Consider the following 25,177-nt stretch of genomic DNA (forward strand, 5'->3'; position numbering starts at 1 on the left):
TCACATGTGTGGGTGCACCTACCTGGCCGCCAAGGGGAAAGCCTAAAACACAAGTAACCCCAAGTCTGTTGTCAGAGGGAAATCTCAGACATTCTGCCGACCGGCGCAACTTACAGATATGGGCCTCGGGTGTCCAAGCCACCGAGGAAAACAGGGAACCCCATGCATTTTCGAAAAGAGGACACCCGTGGGAATCCGCAGAGGTGTGATTTGCGCCCATCGCCCCAGATTTTTTTACCCAGACAGCCCTGCAAAGTCGGAAATGTGGGGAAAAAAACACTTTTTCCGCACATTTCGCTCGCCGCACCAATCGAAACGCGCCCCGCACAACACATGGCCTACCGTCCCGCGTTCCCACAGGTGTCCCGATGAAAACGGTACCCCACATGTGTGGGTGCACCTACCTGGCCGCCAAGGGGAAAGCCTAAAACACAAGTAACCCCAAGTCTGTTTTCACACCGGAAATGTCACACTCTCACGTCATACAGATATGGGCCTCGGGTGTCCAAGCCACCAAGGAAAACAGGGAACCCCATGCATTTTCGAAAAGAGGACAACAGTGGGAATCCGCAGAGTTGTGATTTGCACCCATCGCCCCAGATTTTTTTACCCAGACAGCCCTGCAAAGTCGGAAATGTGGGGAAAAAAACGCCTTTTCCGCACATTTCGCTCGCCACACCCATCGAAACACGCCCCCCACAACACATGGCCTACCGTCCCGCGTTCCCACAGGTGTCCCGATGAAAACGGTACCTCACATGTGTGGGTGCACCTACCTGGCCGCCAAGGGGAAAGCCTAAAACACAAGTAACCCCAAGTCTGTTGTCAGAGGGAAATCTCAGACATTCTGCCGACCGGCGCAACTTACAGATATGGGCCTCGGGTGTCCAAGCCACCGAGGAAAACAGGGAACCCCATGCATTTTCGAAAAGAGGACACCCGTGGGAATCCGCAGAGGTGTGATTTGCACCCATCGCCCCAGATTTTTTTACCCAGACAGCCCTGCAAAGTCGGAAATGTGGGGAAAAAAACGCTTTTTCCGCACATTTCGCTCGCCGCACCCATCGAAACACGCCCCCCAAAACACATGGCCTACTGTCCCGCGTTCCCACAGGTGTCCCGATGAAAATGGTACCTCACATGTGTGGGTGCACCTACCTGGCCGCCAAGGGGAAAGCCTAAAACACAAGTAACCCCAAGTCTGTTGTCAGAGGGAAATCTCAGACATTCTGCCGACCGGCGCAACTTACAGATATGGGCCTCGGGTGTCCAAGCCACCGAGGAAAACAGGGAACCCCATGCATTTTCGAAAAGAGGACACCCGTGGGAATCCGCAGAGGTGTGATTTGCACCCATCGCCCCAGATTTTTTTACCCAGACAGCCCTGCAAAGTCGGAAATGTGGGGAAAAAAACGCTTTTTCCGCACATTTCGCTCGCCGCACCCATCGAAACACGCCCCCCACAACACATGGCCTACCGTCCCGCGTTCCCACAGGTGTCCCGATGAAAACGGTACCCCACATGTGTGGGTGCACCTACCTGGCCGCCAAGGGGAAAGCCTAAAACACAAGTAACCCCAAGTCTGTTTTCACACCGGAAATGTCACACTCTCACATCATACAGATATGGGCCTCGGGTGTCCAAGCCACCGAGGAAAACAGGGAACCCCATGCATTTTCGAAAAGAGGACACCCGTGGGAATCCGCAGAGGTGTGATTTGCACCCATCGCCCCAGATTTTTTTACCCAGACAGCCCTGCAAAGTCAGAAATGTGGGGAAAAAAACGCCTTTTCCGCACATTTCGCTCGCCACACCCATCGAAACACGCCCCCCACAACACATGGCCTACCGTCCCGCGTTCCCACAGGTGTCCCGATGAAAACGGTACCTCACATGTGTGGGTGCACCTACCTGGCCGCCAAGGGGAAAGCCTAAAACACAAGTAACCCCAAGTCTGTTGTCAGAGGGAAATCTCAGACATTCTGCCGACCGGCGCAACTTACAGATATGGGCCTCGGGTGTCCAAGCCACCAAGGAAAACAGGGAACCCCATGCATTTTCGAAAAGAGGACACCCGTGGGAATCCGCAGAGGTGTGATTTGCACCCATCGCCCCAGATTTTTTTACCCAGACAGCCCTGCAAAGTCGGAAATGTGGGGAAAAAAACGCTTTTTCCGCACATTTCGCTCGCCGCACCCATCGAAACACGCCCCCCAAAACACATGGCCTACTGTCCCGCGTTCCCACAGGTGTCCCGATGAAAACGGGACCTCACATGTGTGGGTGCACCTACCTGGCCGCCAAGGGGAAAGCCTAAAACACAAGTAACCCCAAGTCTGTTGTCAGAGGGAAATCTCAGACATTCTGCCGACCGGCGCAACTTACAGATATGGGCCTCGGGTGTCCAAGCCACCGAGGAAAACAGGGAACCCCATGCATTTTCGAAAAGAGGACACCCGTGGGAATCCGCAGAGGTGTGATTTGCGCCCATCGCCCCAGATTTTTTTACCCAGACAGCCCTGCAAAGTCGGAAATGTGGGGAAAAAAACGCTTTTTCCGCACATTTCGCTCGCCGCACCCATCGAAACACGCCCCCCACAACACATGGCCTACCGTCCCGCGTTCCCACAGGTGTCCCGATGAAAACGGTACCCCACATGTGTGGGTGCACCTACCTGGCCGCCAAGGGGAAAGCCTAAAACACAAGTAACCCCAAGTCTGTTTTCACACCGGAAATGTCACACTCTCACATCATACAGATATGGGCCTCGGGTGTCCAAGCCACCGAGGAAAACAGGGAACCCCATGCATTTTCGAAAAGAGGACACCCGTGGGAATCCGCAGAGGTGTGATTTGCACCCATCGCCCCAGATTTTTTTACCCAGACAGCCCTGCAAAGTCGGAAATGTGGGGAAAAAAACGCTTTTTCCGCACATTTCGCTCGCCGCACCCATCGAAACACGCCCCCCAAAACACATGGCCTACCGTCCCGCGTTCCCACAGGTGTCCCGATGAAAACGGTACCTCACATGTGTGGGTGCACCTACCTGGCCGCCAAGGGGAAAGCCTAAAACACAAGTAACCCCAAGTCTGTTGGCAGAGGGAAATCTCAGACATTCTGCCGAGCGGCGCAACTTACAGATATGGGCCTCGGGTGTCCAAGCCACCGAGGAAAACAGGGAACCCCATGCATTTTCGAAAAGAGGACACCCGTGGGAATCCGCAGAGGTGTGAATTGCGCCCATCGCCCCAGATTTTTTTACCCAGACAGCCCTGCAAAGTTGGAAATGTGGCGAAAAAAAACGCTTTTTCCGCACATTTCGCTCGCCGCACCCATCGAAACACGCCCCCCACAACACATGGCCTACCGTCCCGCGTTCCCACAGGTGTCCCGATGAAAACGGTACCTCACATGTGTGGGTGCAACTACCTGGCCGCCAAGGGGAAAGCCTAAAACACAAGTAACCCCAAGTCTGTTGTCAGAGGGAAATCTCAGACATTCTGCCGACTGGCGCAACTTACAGATATGGGCCTCGGGTGTCCAAGCCATCGAGGAAAACAGGGAACCCCATGCATTTTCGAAAAGAGGACACCCGTGGGAATCCGCAGAGGTGTGATTTGCACCCATCGCCCCAGATTTTTCTACCCAGACAGCCCTGCAAAGTCGGAAATGTGGGGAAAAAAACGCTTTTTCTGCACATTTCGCTCGCCGCACCCATCGAAACACGCCCCCACAACACATGGCCTACCGTCCCGCGTTCCCACAGGTGTCCCGATGAAAACGGTACCCCACATGTGTGGGTGCACCTACCTGGCCGCCAAGGGGAAAGCCTAAAACACAAGTAACCCCAAGTCTGTTTTCACACCGGAAATGTCACACTCTCACATCATACAGATATGGGCCTCGGGTGTCCAAGCCACCAAGGAAAACAGGGAACCCCATGCATTTTCGAAAAGAGGACACCAGTGGGAATCCGCAGAGTTGTGATTTGCACCCATCGCCCCAGATTTTTTTACCCAGACAGCCCTGCAAAGTCGGAAATGTGGGGAAAAAAATGCCTTTTCCGCACATTTCGCTCGCCACACCCATCGAAACACGCCCCCCACAACACATGGCCTACCGTCCCGCGTTCCCACAGGTGTCCCGATGAAAACGGTACCTCACATGTGTGGGTGCACCTACCTGGCCGCCAAGGGGAAAGCCTAAAACACAAGTAACCCCAAGTCTGTTGTCAGAGGGAAATCTCAGACATTCTGCCGACCGGCGCAACTTACAGATATGGGCCTCGGGTGTCCAAGCCACCGAGGAAAACAGGGAACCCCATGCATTTTCGAAAAGAGGACACCCGTGGGAATCCGCAGAGGTGTGATTTGCGCCCATCGCCCCAGATTTTTTTACCCAGACAGCCCTGCAAAGTCGGAAATGTGGGGAAAAAAACGCTTTTTCCGCACATTTCGCTCGCCGCACCCATCGAAACACGCCCCCCACAACACATGGCCTACCGTCCCGCGTTCCCACAGGTGTCCCGATGAAAACGGTACCCCACATGTGTGGGTGCACCTACCTGGCCGCCAAGGGGAAAGCCTAAAACACAAGTAACCCCAAGTCTGTTTTCACACCGGAAATGTCACACTCTCACATCATACAGATATGGGCCTCGGGTGTCCAAGCCACCGAGGAAAACAGGGAACCCCATGCATTTTCGAAAAGAGGACACCCGTGGGAATCCGCAGAGGTGTGATTTGCACCCATCGCCCCAGATTTTTTTACCCAGACAGCCCTGCAAAGTCGGAAATGTGGGGAAAAAAACGCTTTTTCCGCACATTTTGCTCGCCGCACCCATCGAAACACGCCCCCCAAAACACATGGCCTACCGTCCCGCGTTCCCACAGGTGTCCCGATGAAAACGGTACCTCACATGTGTGGGTGCACCTACCTGGCCGCCAAGGGGAAAGCCTAAAACACAAGTAACCCCAAGTCTGTTGGCAGAGGGAAATCTCAGACATTCTGCCGAGCGGCGCAACTTACAGATATGGGCCTCGGGTCTCCAAGCCACCGAGGAAAACAGGGAACCCCATGCATTTTCGAAAAGAGGACACCCGTGGGAATCCGCAGAGGTGTGATTTGGGCCCATCGCCCCAGATTTTTTTACCCAGACAGCCCTGCAAAGTCGGAAATGTGGCGAAAAAAAACGCTTTTTCCGCACATTTCGCTCGCCGCACCCATCGAAACACGCCCCCCACAACACATGGCCTACCGTCCCGCGTTCCCACAGGTGTCCCGATGAAAACGGTACCTCACATGTGTGGGTGCACCTACCTGGCCGCCAAGGGGAAAGCCTAAAACACAAGTAACCCCAAGTCTGTTGTCAGAGGGAAATCTCAGACATTCTGCCGACCGGCGCAACTTACAGATATGGGCCTCGGGTTTCCAAGCCACCGAGGAAAACAGGGAACCCCATGCATTTTCGAAAAGAGGACACCCGTGGGAATCCGCAGAGGTGTGATTTGCACCCATCGCCCCAGATTTTTTTACCCAGACAGCCCTGCAAAGTCGGAAATGTGGGGAAAAAAACGCTTTTTCCGCACATTTCGCTCGCCGCACCCATCGAAACACGCCCCCCACAACACATGGCCTACCGTCCCGCGTTCCCACAGGTGTCCCGATGAAAACGGTACCTCACATGTGTGGGTGCACCTACCTGGCCGCCAAGGGGAAAGCCTAAAACACAAGTAACCCCAAGTCTGTTGTCAGAGGGAAATCTCAGACATTCTGCCGACCGGCGCAACTTACAGATATGGGCCTCGGGTGTCCAAGCCACCAAGGAAAACAGGGAACCCCATGCATTTTCGAAAAGAGGACACCCGTGGGAATCCGCAGAGGTGTGATTTGCACCCATCGCCCCAGATTTTTTTACCCAGACAGCCCTGCAAAGTCGGAAATGTGGGGAAAAAAACGCTTTTTCCGCACATTTCGCTCGCCGCACCCATCGAAACACGCCCCCCAAAACACATGGCCTACTGTCCCGCGTTCCCACAGGTGTCCCGATGAAAACGGGACCTCACATGTGTGGGTGCACCTACCTGGCCGCCAAGGGGAAAGCCTAAAACACAAGTAACCCCAAGTCTGTTGTCAGAGGGAAATCTCAGACATTCTGCCGACCGGCGCAACTTACAGATATGGGCCTCGGGTGTCCAAGCCACCGAGGAAAACAGGGAACCCCATGCATTTTCGAAAAGAGGACACCCGTGGGAATCCGCAGAGGTGTGATTTGCGCCCATCGCCCCAGATTTTTTTACCCAGACAGCCCTGCAAAGTCGGAAATGTGGGGAAAAAAACGCTTTTTCCGCACATTTCGCTCGCCGCACCCATCGAAACACGCCCCCCACAACACATGGCCTACCGTCCCGCGTTCCCACAGGTGTCCCGATGAAAACGGTACCCCACATGTGTGGGTGCACCTACCTGGCCGCCAAGGGGAAAGCCTAAAACACAAGTAACCCCAAGTCTGTTTTCACACCGGAAATGTCACACTCTCACATCATACAGATATGGGCCTCGGGTGTCCAAGCCACCGAGGAAAACAGGGAACCCCATGCATTTTCGAAAAGAGGACACCCGTGGGAATCCGCAGAGGTGTGATTTGCACCCATCGCCCCAGATTTTTTTACCCAGACAGCCCTGCAAAGTCGGAAATGTGGGGAAAAAAACGCTTTTTCCGCACATTTCGCTCGCCGCACCCATCGAAACACGCCCCCCAAAACACATGGCCTACCGTCCCGCGTTCCCACAGGTGTCCCGATGAAAACGGTACCTCACATGTGTGGGTGCACCTACCTGGCCGCCAAGGGGAAAGCCTAAAACACAAGTAACCCCAAGTCTGTTGGCAGAGGGAAATCTCAGACATTCTGCCGAGCGGCGCAACTTACAGATATGGGCCTCGGGTGTCCAAGCCACCGAGGAAAACAGGGAACCCCATGCATTTTCGAAAAGAGGACACCCGTGGGAATCCGCAGAGGTGTGAATTGCGCCCATCGCCCCAGATTTTTTTACCCAGACAGCCCTGCAAAGTTGGAAATGTGGCGAAAAAAAACGCTTTTTCCGCACATTTCGCTCGCCGCACCCATCGAAACACGCCCCCCACAACACATGGCCTACCGTCCCGCGTTCCCACAGGTGTCCCGATGAAAACGGTACCTCACATGTGTGGGTGCAACTACCTGGCCGCCAAGGGGAAAGCCTAAAACACAAGTAACCCCAAGTCTGTTGTCAGAGGGAAATCTCAGACATTCTGCCGACTGGCGCAACTTACAGATATGGGCCTCGGGTGTCCAAGCCATCGAGGAAAACAGGGAACCCCATGCATTTTTGAAAAGAGGACACCCGTGGGAATCCGCAGAGGTGTGATTTGCGCCCATCGCCCCAGATTTTTTTACCCAGACAGCCCTGCAAAGTCGGAAATGTGGGGAAAAAAACGCTTTTTCCGCACATTTCGCTCGCCGCACCCATCGAAACACGCCCCCCACAACACATGGCCTACCGTCCCGCGTTCCCACAGGTGTCCCGATGAAAACGGTACCCCACATGTGTGGGTGCACCTACCTGGCCGCCAAGGGGAAAGCCTAAAACACAAGTAACCCCAAGTCTGTTTTCACACCGGAAATGTCACACTCTCACATCATACAGATATGGGCCTCGGGTGTCCAAGCCACCGAGGAAAACAGGGAACCCCATGCATTTTCGAAAAGAGGACACCCGTGGGAATCCGCAGAGGTGTGATTTGCACCCATCGCCCCAGATTTTTTTACCCAGACAGCCCTGCAAAGTCGGAAATGTGGGGAAAAAAACGCTTTTTCTGCACATTTCGCTCGCCGCACCCATCGAAACACGCCCCCACAACACATGGCCTACCGTCCCGCGTTCCCACAGGTGTCCCGATGAAAACGGTACCCCACATGTGTGGGTGCACCTACCTGGCCGCCAAGGGGAAAGCCTAAAACACAAGTAACCCCAAGTCTGTTTTCACACCGGAAATGTCACACTCTCACATCATACAGATATGGGCCTCGGGTGTCCAAGCCACCAAGGAAAACAGGGAACCCCATGCATTTTCGAAAAGAGGACACCAGTGGGAATCCGCAGAGTTGTGATTTGCACCCATCGCCCCAGATTTTTTTACCCAGACAGCCCTGCAAAGTCGGAAATGTGGGGAAAAAAATGCCTTTTCCGCACATTTCGCTCGCCACACCCATCGAAACACGCCCCCCACAACACATGGCCTACCGTCCCGCGTTCCCACAGGTGTCCCGATGAAAACGGTACCTCACATGTGTGGGTGCACCTACCTGGCCGCCAAGGGGAAAGCCTAAAACACAAGTAACCCCAAGTCTGTTGTCAGAGGGAAATCTCAGACATTCTGCCGACCGGCGCAACTTACAGATATGGGCCTCGGGTGTCCAAGCCACCGAGGAAAACAGGGAACCCCATGCATTTTCGAAAAGAGGACACCCGTGGGAATCCGCAGAGGTGTGATTTGCGCCCATCGCCCCAGATTTTTTTACCCAGACAGCCCTGCAAAGTCGGAAATGTGGGGAAAAAAACGCTTTTTCCGCACATTTCGCTCGCCGCACCCATCGAAACACGCCCCCCAAAACACATGGCCTACCGTCCCGCGTTCCCACAGGTGTCCCGATGAAAACGGTACCTCACATGTGTGGGTGCACCTACCTGGCCGCCAAGGGGAAAGCCTAAAACACAAGTAACCCCAAGTCTGTTTTCACACCGGAAATGTCACACTCTCACATCATACAGATATGGGCCTCGGGTGTCCAAGCCACCGAGGAAAACAGGGAACCCCATGCATTTTCGAAAAGAGGACACCCGTGGGAATCCGCAGAGGTGTGATTTGCACCCATCGCCCCAGATTTTTTTACCCAGACAGCCCTGCAAAGTCGGAAATGTGGGGAAAAAAACGCTTTTTCCGCACATTTTGCTCGCCGCACCCATCGAAACACGCCCCCCAAAACACATGGCCTACCGTCCCGCGTTCCCACAGGTGTCCCGATGAAAACGGTACCTCACATGTGTGGGTGCACCTACCTGGCCGCCAAGGGGAAAGCCTAAAACACAAGTAACCCCAAGTCTGTTGGCAGAGGGAAATCTCAGACATTCTGCCGAGCGGCGCAACTTACAGATATGGGCCTCGGGTCTCCAAGCCACCGAGGAAAACAGGGAACCCCATGCATTTTCCAAAAGAGGACACCCGTGGGAATCCGCAGAGGTGTGATTTGGGCCCATCGCCCCAGATTTTTTTACCCAGACAGCCCTGCAAAGTCGGAAATGTGGCGAAAAAAAACGCTTTTTCCGCACATTTCGCTCGCCGCACCCATCGAAACACGCCCCCCACAACACATGGCCTACCGTCCCGCGTTTCCACAGGTGTCCCGATGAAAACGGTACCTCACATGTGTGGGTGCAACTACCTGGCCGCCAAGGGGAAAGCCTAAAACACAAGTAACCCCAAGTCTGTTGTCAGAGGGAAATCTCAGACATTCTGCCGACTGGCGCAACTTACAGATATGGGCCTCGGGTGTCCAAGCCATCGAGGAAAACAGGGAACCCCATGCATTTTCGAAAAGAGGACACCCGTGGGAATCCGCAGAGGTGTGATTTGCGTCCATCGCCCCAGATTTTTTTACCCAGACAGCCCTGCAAAGTCGGAAATGTGGGGAAAAAAACGCTTTTTCCGTACATTTCGCTCGCCGCACCCATCGAAACACGCCCCCCACAACACATGGCCTACCGTCCTGCGTTCCCACAGGTGTCCCGATGAAAACGGTACCCCACATGTGTGGGTGCACCTACCTGGCCGCCAAGGGGAAAGCCTAAAACACAAGTAACCCCAAGTCTGTTTTCACACCGGAAATGTCACACTCTCACATCATACAGATATGGGCCTCGGGTGTCCAAGCCACCGAGGAAAACAGGGAACCCCATGCATTTTCGAAAAGAGGACACCCGTGGGAATCCGCAGAGGTGTGATTTGCACCCATCGCCCCAGATTTTTTTACCCAGACAGCCCTGCAAAGTCGGAAATGTGGGGAAAAAAACGCTTTTTCCGCACATTTCGCTCGCCGCACCCATTGAAACACACCCCCCACAACACATGGCCTACCGTCCCGCGTTCCCACAGGTGTCCCGATGAAAATGGTACCCCACATGTGTGGGTGCACCTACCTGGCCGCCAAGGGGAAAGCCTAAAACACAAGTAACCCCAAGTCTGTTTTCACACCGGAAATGTCACACTCTCACATCATACAGATATGGGCCTCGGGTGTCCAAGCCACCGAGGAAAACAGGGAACCCCATGCATTTTCGAAAAGAGGACACCCGTGGGAATCCGCAGAGGTGTGATTTGCACCCATCGCCCCAGATTTTTTTACCCAGACAGCCCTGCAAATTCGGAAATGTGTGGAAAAAACGCTTTTTCCGCACATTTCACTCGCCGCACCCACCGAAACACGCCCCCCACAACACATGGCCTACCGTCCTGCGTTTCCACAGGTGTCCCGATGAAAACGGTACCTCACATGTGTGGGTGCACCTACCTGGCCGCCAAGGGGAAAGCCTAAAACACAAGTAACCCCAAGTCTGTTTTCACACCGGAAATGTCACACTCTCACATCATACAGATATGGGCCTCGGGTGTCCAAGCCACCGAGGAAAACAGGGAACCCCATGCATTTTCGAAAAGAGGACACCCGTGGGAATCCGCAGAGGTGTGATTTGCGCCCATCGCCCCAGATTTTTTTACCCAGACAGCCCTGCAAAGTCGGAAATGTGGGGAAAAAAACGCTTTTTCCGCACATTTCGCTCGCCGCACCCATCGAAACACGCCCCCCACAACACATGGCCTACCGTCCCGCGTTCCCACAGGTGTCCCGATGAAAACGGTACCTCACATGTGTGGGTGCACCTACCTGGCCGCCAAGGGGAAAGCCTAAAACACAAGTAACCCCAAGTCTGTTGTCAGAGGGAAATCTCAGACATTCTGCCGACCGGCGCAACTTACAGATATGGGCCTCGGGTGTCCAAGCCACCGAGGAAAACAGGGAACCCCATGCATTTTCGAAAAGAAGACACCCGTGGGAATCCGCAGAGGTGTGATTTGCGCCCATCGCCCCAGATTTTTTTACCCAGACAGCCCTGCAAAGTTGGAAATGTGGGGAAAAAAATGCTTTTTCTGCACATTTCGCTCGCCGCACCCATCGAAACACGCCCCCCACAACACATGGCCTACCGTCACGTGTTCCCACAGGTGTCCCGATGAAAACGGTACCTCACATGTGTGGGTGCACCTACCTGGCCGCCAAGGGGAAAGCCTAAAACACAAGTAACCACAAGTCTGTTTTCACACCGGAAATGTCACACTCTCACATCATACAGATATGGGCCTCGGGTGTCCAAGCCACCAAGGAAAACAGGGAACCCCATGCATTTTCGAAAAGAGGACACCCGTGGGAATCCACAGAGGTGTGATTTGTGCCCATCGCCCCAGATTGTTTTACCCAGACAGCCCTGCAAAGTCGGAAATGTGGGAAAAAAACGTTTTTTCCGCACATTTCGCTCGCCGCACCCATCGAAACACGCCCCCCACAACACATGGTCTACTGTCCCGCGTTCCCACAGGTGTCCCGATAAAAACGGTACCCCACATGTGCGGGTGCAACTACCTGGCCGCCAAGGGGAAAGCCTAAAACACAAGTAACCCCAAGTCTGTTGTCAGAGGGAAATCTCAGACATTCTGCCGACCGGCACAACTTACAGATATGGGCCTCGGGTGTCCAAGCCACCAAGGAAAACAGGGAACCCCATGCATTTTCGAAAAGAGGACACCCGTGGGAATCCGCAGAGGTGTGATTTGCGCCCATCGCCCCAGATTTTTTTACCCAGACAGCCCTGCAAAGTCGGAAATGTGGGGAAAAAAACGCTTTTTCCGCACATTTCGCTCGCCGCACCCATCGAAACACGCCCCCCACAACACATGGCCTACCGTCCCGCGTTCCCACAGGTGTCCCGATGAAAACGGTACCTCACATGTGTGGGTGCACCTACCTGCCGCCAAGGGGAAAGCCTAAAACACAAGTAACCCCAAGTCTGTTTTCACACCGGAAATGTCACACTCTCACATCATACAGATATGGGCCTCGGGTGTCCAAGCCACCGAGGAAAACAGGGAACCCCATGCATTTTCGAAAAGAGGACACCCGTGGGAATCCGCAGAGGTGTGATTTGCACCCATCGCCCCAGATTTTTTTACCCAGACAGCCCTGCAAAGTCGGAAATGTGGGGAAAAAAACGCCTTTTCCGCACATTTCGCTCGCCACACCCATCGAAACACGCCCCCCACAACACATGGCCTACCGTCCCGCGTTCCCACAGGTGTCCCGATGAAAACGGTACCTCACATGTGTGGGTGCACCTACCTGGCCGCCAAGGGGAAAGCCTAAAACACAAGTAACCCCAAGTCTGTTGTCAGAGGGAAATCTCAGACATTCTGCCGACCGGCGCAACTTACAGATATGGGCCTCGGGTGTCCAAGCCACCGAGGAAAACAGGGAACCCCATGCATTTTCGAAAAGAGGACACCCGTGGGAATCCGCAGAGGTGTGATTTGCGCCCATCGCCCCTGATTTTTTTACCCAGACAGCCCTGCAAAGTCGGAAATGTGGGGAAAAAAACGCTTTTTCCGCACATTTCGCTCGCCGCACCCACCGAAACACGCCCCCCACAACACATGGCCTACCGTCCCGCGTTTCCACAGGTGTCCCGATGAAAATGGTACCTCACATGTGTGGGTGCACCTACCTGGCCGCCAAGGGGAAAGCCTAAAACACAAGTAACCTCAAGTCTGTTTTCACACCGGAAATGTCACACTCTCACATCATACAGATATGGGCCTCGGGTGTCCAAGCCACCGAGGAAAACAGGGAACCCCATGCATTTTCGAAAAGAGGACACCCGTGGGAATCCGCAGAGGTGTGATTTGCGCCCATCGCCCCAGATTTTTTTACCCAGACAGCCCTGCAAAGTCGGAAATGTGGGGAAAAAAACGCCTTTTCCGCACATTTCGCTCGCCACACCCATCGAAACACGCCCCCCAAAACACATGGCCTACTGTCCCGCGTTCCCACAGGTGTCCCGATGAAAACGGTACCTCACATGTGTGGGTGCACCTACCTGGCCGCCAAGGGGAAAGCCTAAAACACAAGTAACCCCAAGTCTGTTGTCAGAGGGAAATCTCAGACATTCTGCCGACCGGCGCAACTTACAGATATGGGCCTCGGGTGTCCAAGCCACCGAGGAAAACAGGGAACCCCATGCATTTTCGAAAAGAGGACACCCGTGGGAATCCGCAGAGGTGTGATTTGCGCCCATCGCCCCAGATTTTTTTACCCAGACAGCCCTGCAAAGTTGGAAATGTGGGGAAAAAAACGCTTTTTCTGCACATTTCGCTCGCCGCACCCATCGAAACACGCCCCCCACAACACATGGCCTACCGTCACGCGTTCCCACAGGTGTCCCGATGAAAACGGTACCTCACATGTGTGGGTGCACCTACCTGGCCGCCAAGGGGAAAGCCTAAAACACAAGTAACCACAAGTCTGTTTTCACACCGGAAATGTCACACTCTCACATCATACAGATATGGGCCTCGGGTGTCCAAGCCACCAAGGAAAACAGGGAACCCCATGCATTTTCGAAAAGAGGACACCCGTGGGAATCCACAGAGGTGTGATTTGTGCCCATCGCCCCAGATTGTTTTACCCAGACAGCCCTGCAAAGTCGGAAATGTGGGGAAAAAAACGTTTTTTCCGCACATTTCGCTCGCCGCACCCATCGAAACACGCCCCCCACAACACATGGTCTACTGTCCCACGTTCCCACAGGTGTCCCGATAAAAACGGTACCCCACATGTGTGGGTGCAACTACCTGGCCGCCAAGGGGAAAGCCTAAAACACAAGTAACCCCAAGTCTGTTGTCAGAGGGAAATCTCAGACATTCTGCCGACCGGCACAACTTACAGATATGGGCCTCGGGTGTCCAAGCCACCAAGGAAAACAGGGAACCCCATGCATTTTCGAAAAGAGGACACCCGTGGGAATCCGCAGAGGTGTGATTTGCGCCCATCGCCCCAGATTTTTTTACCCAGACAGCCCTGCAAAGTCGGAAATGTGGGGAAAAAAATGCTTTTTCCGCACATTTCGCTCGCCGCACCCATCGAAACACGCCCCCCACAACACATGGCCTATCGTCCCGCGTTCCCACAGGTGTCCCGATGAAAACGGTACCTCACATGTGTGGGTGCACCTACCTGGCCGCCAAGGGGAAAGCCTAAAACACAAGTAACCCCAAGTCTGTTTTCACACCGGAAATGTCAGACTCTCACATCATACAGATATGGGCCTCGGGTGTCCAAGCCACCGAGGAAAACAGGGAACCCCATGCATTTTCGAAAAGAGGACACCCGTGGGAATCCGCAGAGGTGTGATTTGCACCCATCGCCCCAGATTTTTTTACCCAGACAGCCCTGCAAAGTCGGAAATGTGGGGAAAAAAACGCCTTTTCCGCACATTTCGCTCACCACACCCATCGAAACACGCCCCCCACAACACATGGCCTACCGTCCCGCGTTCCCACAGGTGTCCCGATGAAAACGGTACCTCACATGTGTGGGTGCACCTACCTGGCCGCCAAGGGGAAAGCCTAAAACACAAGTAACCCCAAGTCTGTTGTCAGAAGGAAATCTCAGACATTCTGCCGACCGGCGCAACTTACAGATATGGGCCTCGGGTGTCCAAGCCACCGAGGAAAACAGGGAACCCCATGCCTTTTCGAAAAGAGGACACCCGTGGGAATCCGCAGAGGTGTGATTTGCGCCCATCGCCCCTGATTTTTTTACCCAGACAGCCCTGCAAAGTCGGAAATGTGGGGAAAAAAACGCTTTTTCCGCACATTTCGCTCGCCGCACCCACCGAAACACGCCCCCCACAACACATGGCCTACCGTCCCGCGTTTCCACAGGTGTCCCGATGAAAACGGTACCTCACATGTGTGGGTGCACCTACCTGGCCGCCAAGGGGAAAGCCTAAAACACAAGTAACCCCAAGTCTGTTTTCACACCGGAAATGTCACACTCTCACATCATACAGATATGGGCCTCGGGTGTCCAAGCCACCGAGGAAAACAGGGAACCCCATGCATTTTCGAAAAGAGGACACCCGTGGGAATCCGCAGAGGTGTGATTTGCGCCCATCGCCCCAGATTTTTTTACCCAGACAGCCCTGCAAAGTCGGAAATGTGGGGAAAAAAACGCCTTTTCCGCACATTTCGCTCGCCACACCCATCGAAACACGCCCCCCACAACACATGGCCTACTGTCCCGCGTTCCCACAGGTGTCCCGATGAAAACGGTACCTCACATGTGTGGGTGCACCTACCTGGCCGCCAAGGGGAAAGCCTAAAACACAAGTAACCCCAAGTCTGTTGTCAGAGGGAAATCTCAGACATTCTGCCGACCGGCGCAACTTACAGATATGGGCCTCGGGTGTCCAAGCCACCGAGGAAAACAGGGAACCCCATGCATTTTCGAAAAGAGGACACCCGTGGGAATCCGCAGAGGTGTGATTTGCACCCATCGCCCCAGATTTTTTTACCCAGACAGCCCTGCAAAGTCGGAAATGTGGGGAAAAAAACGCTTTTTCCGCACATTTCGCTCGCCGCACCCATTGAAACACGCCCCCCAAAACACATGGCCTACTGTCCCGCGTTCCCAGAGGTGTCCCGATGAAAACGGTACCTCACATATGTGGGTGCACCTACCTGGCCGCCAAGGGGAAAGCCTAAAACACAAGTAACCCCAAGTCTGTTGTAAGAGGGAAATCTCAGACATTCTGCCGACCGGCGCAACTTACAGATATGGGCCTCGGGTGTCCAAGCCACCGAGGAAAACAGGGAACCCCATGCATTTTCGAAAAGAGGACACCCGTGGGAATCCGCAGAGGTGTGATTTGCGCCCATCGCCCCAGATTTTTTTACCCAGACAGCCCTGCAAAGTCGGAAATGTGGGGAAAAAAACGCTTTTTCCGCACATTTCGCTCGTCGCACCCATCGAAACACGCCCCCCACAACACATGGCCTACCGTCCCGCGTTCCCACAGGTGTCCCGATGAAAACGGTACCCCACATGTGTGGGTGCACCTACCTGGCCGCCAAGGGGAAAGCCTAAAACACAAGTAACCCCAAGTCTGTTTTCACACCGGAAATGTCACACTCTCACATCATACAGATATGGGCCTCGGGTGTCCAAGCCACCGAGGAAAACAGGGAACCCCATGCATTTTCAAAAAGAGGACACCCGTGGGAATCCGCAGAGGTGTGATTTGCACCCATCGCCCCAGATTTTTTTACCCAGACAGCCCTGCAAAGTCGGAAATGTGGGGAAAAAAACGCTTTTTCCGCACATTTCGCTCGCCGCACCCATCGAAACACGCCCCCCAAAACACATGGCCTACCGTCCCGCGTTCCCACAGGTGTCCCGATGAAAACGGTACCTCACATGTGTGGGTGCACCTGCCTGGCCGCCAAGGGGAAAGCCTAAAACATAAGTAACCCCAAGTCTGTTGGCAGAGGGAAATCTCAGACATTCTGCCGAGCGGCGCAACTTACAGATATGGGCCTCGGGTGTCCAAGCCACCCAGGAAAACAGGGAACCCCATGCATTTTCGAAAAGAGGACACCCGTGGGAATCCGCAGAGGTGTGATTTGCGCCCATCGCCCCAGATTTTTTTACCCAGACAGCCCTGCAAAGTCGGAAATGTGGCGAAAAAAAACGCTTTTTCCGCACATTTCGCTCGCCGCACCCATCGAAACACGCCCCCCACAACACATGGCCTACCGTCCCGCGTTCCCACAGGTGTCCCGATGAAAACGGTACCTCACATGTGTGGGTGCAACTACCTGGCCGCCAAGGGGAAAGCCTAAAACACAAGTAACCCCAAGTCTGTTGTCAGAGGGAAATCTCAGACATTCTGCCGACCGGCGCAACTTACAGATATGGGCCTCGGGTGTCCAAGCCATCGAGGAAAACAGGGAACCCCATGCATTTTCAAAAAGAGGACACCCGTGGGAATCCGCAGAGGTGTGATTTGCGCCCATCGCCCCAGATTTTTTTACCCAGACAGCCCTGCAAAGTCGGAAATGTGGGGAAAAAAACGCTTTTTCCGCACATTTCGCTCGCCGCACCCATCGAAACACGCCCCCCACAACACATGGCCTACCGTCCCGCGTTCCCACAGGTGTCCCGATGAAAACGGTACCCCACATGTGTGGGTGCACCTACCTGGCCGCCAAGGGGAAAGCCTAAAACACAAGTAACCCCAAGTCTGTTTTCACACCGGAAATGTCACACTCTCACATCATACAGATATGGGCCTCTGGTGTCCAAGCCACCGAGGAAAACAGGGAACCCCATGCATTTTCGAAAAGAGGACACCCGTGGGAATCCACAGAGGTGTGATTTGCACCCATCGCCCCAGATTTTTTTACCCAGACAGCCCTGCAAAGTCGGAAATGTGGGGAAAAAAACGTTTTTTCCGCACATTTCGCTCGCCGCACCCATCGAAACACGCCCCCCAAAACACATGGCCTACTGTCCCGCGTTCCCACAGGTGTCCCGATGAAAACGGTACCTCACATGTGTGGGTGCACCTACCTGGCCGCCAAGGGGAAAGCCTAAAACACAAGTAACCCCAAGTCTGTTGTCAGAGGGAAATCTCAGACATTCTGCCGACCGGCGCAACTTACAGATATGGGCCTCGGGTGTCCAAGCCACCGAGGAAAACAGGGAACCCCATGCATTTTCGAAAAGAGGACACCCGTGGGAATCCGCAGAGGTGTCATTTGCGCCCATCGCCCCAGATTTTTTTACCCAGACAGCCCTGCAAAGTCGGAAATGTGGGGAAAAAAACACTTTTTCCGCACATTTCGCTCGCCGCACCCATCGAAACACGCCCCCCACAACACATGGCCTACCGTCCCGCGTTCCCACAGGTGTCCCGATGAAAACGGTACCCCACATGTGTGGGTGCACCTACCTGGCCGCCAAGGGGAAAGCCTAAAACACAAGTAACCCCAAGTCTGTTTTCACACCGGAAATGTCACACTCTCACGTCATACAGATATGGGCCTCGGGTGTCCAATCCACCAAGGAAAACAGGGAACCCCATGCATTTTCGAAAAGAGGACAACAGTGGGAATCCGCAGAGTTGTGATTTGCACCCATCGCCCCAGATTTTTTTACCCAGACAGCCCTGCAAAGTCGGAAATGTGGGGAAAAAAATGCCTTTTCTGCACATTTCGCTCGCCACACCCATCGAAACACGCCCCCCACAACAGATGGCCTACCGTCCCGCGTTCCCACAGGTGTCCCGATGAAAATGGTACCTCACATGTGTGGGTGCACCTACCTGGCCGCCAAGGGGAAAGCCTAAAACACAAGTAACCCCAAGTCTGTTGTCAGAGGGAAATCTCAGACATTCTGCCGACCGGCGCAACTTACAGATATGGGCCTCGGGTGTCCAAGCCACCGAGGAAAACAGGGAACCCCATGCATTTTCGAAAAGAGGACACCCGTGGGAATCCGCAGAGGTGTGATTTGCACCCATCGCCCCAGATTTTTTTACCCAGACAGCCCTGCAAAGTCGGAAATGTGGGGAAAAAAACGCTTTTTCCGCACATTTCGCTCGCCGCACCCATCGAAACACGCCCCCCAAAACACATGGCCTACTGTCCCGCGTTCCCACAGGTGTCCCGATGAAAACGGTACCTCACATGTGTGGGTGCACCTACCTGGCCGCCAAGGGGAAAGCCTAAAACACAAGTAACCCCAAGTCTGTTGTCAGAGGGAAATCTCAGACATTCTGCCGACCGGCGCAACTTACAGATATGGGCCTCGGGTGTCCAAGCCACCGAGGAAAACAGGGAACCCCATGCATTTTCGAAAAGAGGACACCCGTGGGAATCCGCAGAGGTGTGATTTGCACCCATCGCCCCAGATTTTTTTACCCAGACAGCCCTGCAAAGTCGGAAATGTGGGGAAAAAAACGCTTTTTCCGCACATTTCGCTCGCCGCACCCATCGAAACACGCCCCCCACAACACATGGCCTACCGTCCCGCGTTCCCACAGGTGTCCCGATGAAAACGGTACCCCACATGTGTGGGTGCACCTACCTGGCCGCCAAGGGGAAAGCCTAAAACACAAGTAACCCCAAGTCTGTTTTCACACCGGAAATGTCACACTCTCACATCATACAGATATGGGCCTCGGGTGTCCAAGCCACCGAGGAAAACAGGGAACCCCATGCATTTTCGAAAAGAGGACACCCGTGGGAATCCGCAGAGGTGTGATTTGCACCCATCGCCCCAGATTTTTTTACCCAGACAGCCCTGCAAAGTCGGAAATGTGGGGAAAAAAACGCTTTTTCCGCACATTTCGCTCGCCGCACCCATCGAAACACGCCCCCCAAAACACATGGCCTACTGTCCCGCGTTCCCACAGGTGTCCCGATGAAAACGGTACCTCACATGTGTGGGTGCACCTACCTGGCCGCCAAGGGGAAAGCCTAAAACACAAGTAACCCCGAGTCTGTTTTCACACCGGAAATGTCACACTCTCACATCATACAGATATGGGCCTCGGGTGTCCAAGCCACCAAGGAAAACAGGGAACCCCATGCATTTTCCAAAAGAGGACACCAGTGGGAATCCGCAGAGTTGTGATTTGCACCCATCGCCCCAGATTTTTTTACCCAGACAGCCCTGCAAAGTCAGAAATGTGGGGAAAAAAACGCCTTTTCCGCACATTTCGCTCGCCACACCCATCGAAACACACCCCCCACAACACATGGCCTACCGTCCCGCATTCCCACAGGTGTCCCGATGAAAACGGTACCTCACATGTGTGGGTGCACCTACCTGGCCGCCAAGGGGAAAGCCTAAAACACAAGTAACCCCAAGTCTGTTGTCAGAGGGAAATCTCAGACATTCTGCCGACCGGCGCAACTTACAGATATGGGCCTCGGGTGTCCAAGCCACCAAGGAAAACAGGGAACCCCATGCATTTTCGAAAAGAGGACACCCGTGGGAATCCGCAGAGGTGTGATTTGCACCCATCGCCCCAGATTTTTTTACCCAGACAGCCCTGCAAAGTCGGAAATGTGGGGAAAAAAACGCTTTTTCCGCACATTTCGCTCGCCGCACCCATCGAAACACGCCCCCCAAAACACATGGCCTACTGTCCCGCGTTCCCACAGGTGTCCCGATGAAAACGGTACCTCACATGTGTGGGTGCACCTACCTGGCCGCCAAGGGGAAAGCCTAAAACACAAGTAACCCCAAGTCTGTTGTCAGAGGGAAATCTCAGACATTCTGCCGACCGGCGCAACTTACAGATATGGGCCTCGGGAGTCCAAGCCACCGAGGAAAACAGGGAACCCATGCATTTTCGAAAAGAGGACACCCGTGGGAATCCGCAGAGGTGTGATTAGCGCCCATCGCCCCAGATTTTTTTACCCAGACAGCCCTGCAAAGTCGGAAATGTGGGGAAAAAAACGCTTTTTCCGCACATTTCGCTCGCCGCACCCATCGAAACACGCCCCCCACAACACATGGCCTACCGTCCCGCGTTCCCACAGGTGTCCCGATGAAAATGGTACCCCACATGTGTGGGTGCACCTACCTGGCCGCCAAGGGGAAAGCCTAAAACACAAGTAACCCCAAGTCTGTTTTCACACAGGAAATGTCACACTCTCACATCATACAGATATGGGCCTCGGGTGTCCAAGCCACCGAGGAAAACAGGGAACCCCATGCATTTTCGAAAAGAGGACACCCGTGGGAATCCGCAGAGGTGTGATTTGCACCCATTGCCCCAGATTTTTTTACCCAGACAGCCCTGCAAAGTCGGAAATGTGGGGAAAAAAACGCTTTTTCCGCACATTTCGCTCGCCGCACCCATCGAAACACGCCCCCCAAAACACATGGCCTACTGTCCCGCGTTCCCACAGGTGTCCCGATGAAAACGGTACCTCACATGTGTGGGTGCACCTACCTGGCCGCCAAGGGGAAAGCCTAAAACACAAGTAACCCCAAGTTTGTTGTCAGAGTGAAATCTCAGACATTCTGCCGACCGGCGCAACTTACAGATATGGGCCTCGGGTGTCCAAGCCACCGAGGAAAACAGGGAACCCCATGCATTTTCGAAAAGAGGACACCCGTGGGAATCCGCAGAGGTGTGATTTGCGCCCATCGCCCCAGATTTTTTTACCCAGACAGCCCTGCAAAGTCGGAAATGTGGGGGAAAAAACGCTTTTTCCGCACATTTCGCTCGCCGCACCCATCGAAACACGCCCCCCACAACACATGGCCTACCGTCCCGCGTTCCCACAGGTGTCCCGATGAAAACGGTACCCCACATGTGTGGGTGCACCTACCTGGCCGCCAAGGGGAAAGCCTAAAACACAAGTAACCCCAAGTCTGTTTTCACACCGGAAATGTCACACTCTCACATCATACAGATATGGGCCTCGGGTGTCCAAGCCACCGAGGAAAACAGGGAACCCCATGCATTTTCGAAAAGAGGACACCCGTGGGAATCCGCAGAGGTGTGATTTGCACCCATCGCCCCAGATTTTTTTACCCAGACAGCCCTGCAAAGTCGGAAATGTGGGGAAAAAAACGCTTTTTCCGCACATTTCGCTCGCCGCACCCATCGAAACACGCCCCCCAAAACACATGGCCTACCGTCCCGCGTTCCCACAGGTGTCCCGATGAAAACGGTACCTCACATGTGTGGGTGCACCTACCTGGCCGCCAAGGGGAAAGCCTAAAACACAAGTAACCCCAAGTCTGTTGGCAGAGGGAAATCTCAGACATTCTGCCGAGCGGCGCAACTTACAGATATGGGCCTCGGGTGTCCAAGCCACCGAGGAAAACAGGGAACCCCATGCATTTTCGAAAAGAGGACACCCGTGGGAATCCGCAGAGGTGTGATTTGCGCCCATCGCCCCAGATTTTTTTACCCAGACAGCCCTGCAAAGTCGGAAATGTGGCAAAAAAAAACGCTTTTTCCGCACATTTCGCTCGCCGCACCCATCGAAACACGCCCCCCACAACACATGGCCTACCGTCCCGCGTTCCCACAGGTGTCCCGATGAAAACGGTACCTCACATGTGTGGGTGCACCTACCTGGCAGCCAAGGGGAAAGCCTAAAACACAAGTAACCCCAAGTCTGTTGTCAGAGGGAAATCTCAGACATTCTGCCGACCGGCGCAACTTACAGATATGGGCCTCGGGTGTCCAAGACATCGAGGAAAACAGGGAACCCCATGCATTTTCGAAAAGAGGACACCCGTGGGAATCCGCAGAGGTGTGATTTGCGCCCATCGCCCCAGATTTTTTTACCCAGACAGCCCTGCAAAGTCGGAAATGTGGGGAAAAAAACGCTTTTTCCGCACATTTCGCTCGCCGCACCCATCGAAACACGCCCCCCACAACACATGGCCTACCGTCCCGCGTTCCCACAGGTGTCCCGATGAAAACGGTACCTCACATGTGTGGGTGCACCTACCTGGCCGCCAAGGGGAAAGCCTAAAACACAAGTAACCCCAAGTCTGTTGTCAGAGGGAAATCTCAGACATTCTGCCGACCGGCGCAACTTACAGATATGGGCCTCGGGTGTCCAAGCCACCGAGGAAAACAGGGAACCCCATGCATTTTCGAAAAGAGGACACCCGTGGGAATCCGCAGAGGTGTGATTTGCGCCCATCGCCCCAGATTTTTTTACCCAGACAGCCCTGCAAAGTTGGAAATGTGGGGAAAAAAACGCTTTTTCTGCACATTTCGCTCGCCGCACCCATCGAAACACGCCCCCCACAACACATGGCCTACCGTCACGCGTTCCCACAGGTGTCCCGATGAAAACGGTACCTCACATGTGTGGGTGCACCTACCTGGCCGCCAAGGGGAAAGCCTAAAACACAAGTAACCACAAGTCTGTTTTCACACCGGAAATGTCACACTCTCACATCATACAGATATGGGCCTCGGGTGTCCAAGCCACCAAGGAAAACAGGGAACCCCATGCATTTTCGAAAAGAGGACACCCGTGGGAATCCACAGAGGTGTGATTTGTGCCCATCGCCCCAGATTGTTTTACCCAGACAGCCCTGCAAAGTCGGAAATGTGGGGAAAAAAACGCTTTTTCTGCACATTTCGCTCGCCGCACCCATCGAAACACGCCCCCCACAACACATGGCCTACCGTCACGCGTTCCCACAGGTGTCCCGATGAAAACGGTACCTCACATGTGTGGGTGCACCTACCTGGCCGCCAAGGGGAAAGCCTAAAACACAAGTAACCACAAGTCTGTTTTCACACCGGAAATGTCACACTCTCACATCATACAGATATGGGCCTCGGGTGTCCAAGCCACCAAGGAAAACAGGGAACCCCATGCATTTTCGAAAAGAGGACACCCGTGGGAATCCACAGAGGTGTGATTTGTGCCCATCGCCCCAGATTGTTTTACCCAGACAGCCCTGCAAAGTCGGAAATGTGGGGAAAAAAACGTTTTTTCCGCACATTTCGCTCGCCGCACCCATCGAAACACGCCCCCCACAACACATGGTCTACTGTCCCACGTTCCCACAGGTGTCCCGATAAAAACGGTACCCCACATGTGTGGGTGCAACTACCTGGCCGCCAAGGGGAAAGCCTAAAACACAAGTAACCCCAAGTCTGTTGTCAGAGGGAAATCTCAGACATTCTGCCGACCGGCACAACTTACAGATATGGGCCTCGGGTGTCCAAGCCACCAAGGAAAACAGGGAACCCCATGCATTTTCGAAAAGAGGACACCCGTGGGAATCCGCAGAGGTGTGATTTGCGCCCATCGCCCCAGATTTTTTTACCCAGACAGCCCTGCAAAGTCGGAAATGTGGGGAAAAAAACGCTTTTTCCGCACATTTCGCTCGCCGCACCCATCGAAACACGCCCCCCACAACACATGGCCTACCGTCCCGCGTTCCCACAGGTGTCCCGATGAAAACGGTACCTCACATGTGTGGGTGCACCTACCTGGCCGCCAAGGGGAAAGCCTAAAACACAAGTAACCCCAAGTCTGTTTTCACACCGGAAATGTCAGACTCTCACATCATACAGATATGGGCCTCGGGTGTCCAAGCCACCGAGGAAAACAGGGAACCCCATGCATTTTCGAAAAGAGGACACCCGTGGGAATCCGCAGAGGTGTGATTTGCACCCATCGCCCCAGATTTTTTTACCCAGACAGCCCTGCAAAGTCGGAAATGTGGGGAAAAAAACGCCTTTTCCGCACATTTCGCTCGCCACACCCATCGAAACACGCCCCCCACAACACATGGCCTACCGTCCCGCGTTCCCACAGGTGTCCCGATGAAAACGGTACCTCACATGTGTGGGTGCACCTACCTGGCCGCCAAGGGGAAAGCCTAAAACACAAGTAACCCCAAGTCTGTTGTCAGAAGGAAATCTCAGACATTCTGCCGACCGGCGCAACTTACAGATATGGGCCTCGGGTGTCCAAGCCACCGAGGAAAACAGGGAACCCCATGCCTTTTCGAAAAGAGGACACCCGTGGGAATCCGCAGAGGTGTGATTTGCGCCCATCGCCCCTGATTTTTTTACCCAGACAGCCCTGCAAAGTCGGAAATGTGGGGAAAAAAACGCTTTTTCCGCACATTTCGCTCGCCGCACCCACCGAAACACGCCCCCCACAACACATGGCCTACCGTCCCGCGATTCCACAGGTGTCCCGATGAAAACGGTACCTCACATGTGTGGGTGCACCTACCTGGCCGCCAAGGGGAAAGCCTAAAACACAAGTAACCCCAAGTCTGTTTTCACACCGGAAATGTCACACTCTCACATCATACAGATATGGGCCTCGGGTGTCCAAGCCACCGAGGAAAACAGGGAACCCCATGCATTTTCGAAAAGAGGACACCCGTGGGAATCCGCAGAGGTGTGATTTGCGCCCATCGCCCCAGATTTTTTTACCCAGACAGCCCTGCAAA

The sequence above is a fragment of the Ambystoma mexicanum genome, chromosome 5q (assembly GCF_040938575.1).
Source record: "Ambystoma mexicanum isolate Mex_15411 chromosome 5q, UKY_AmexF1_1, whole genome shotgun sequence".
Lineage (NCBI taxonomy): Eukaryota > Metazoa > Chordata > Amphibia > Caudata > Ambystomatidae > Ambystoma > Ambystoma mexicanum.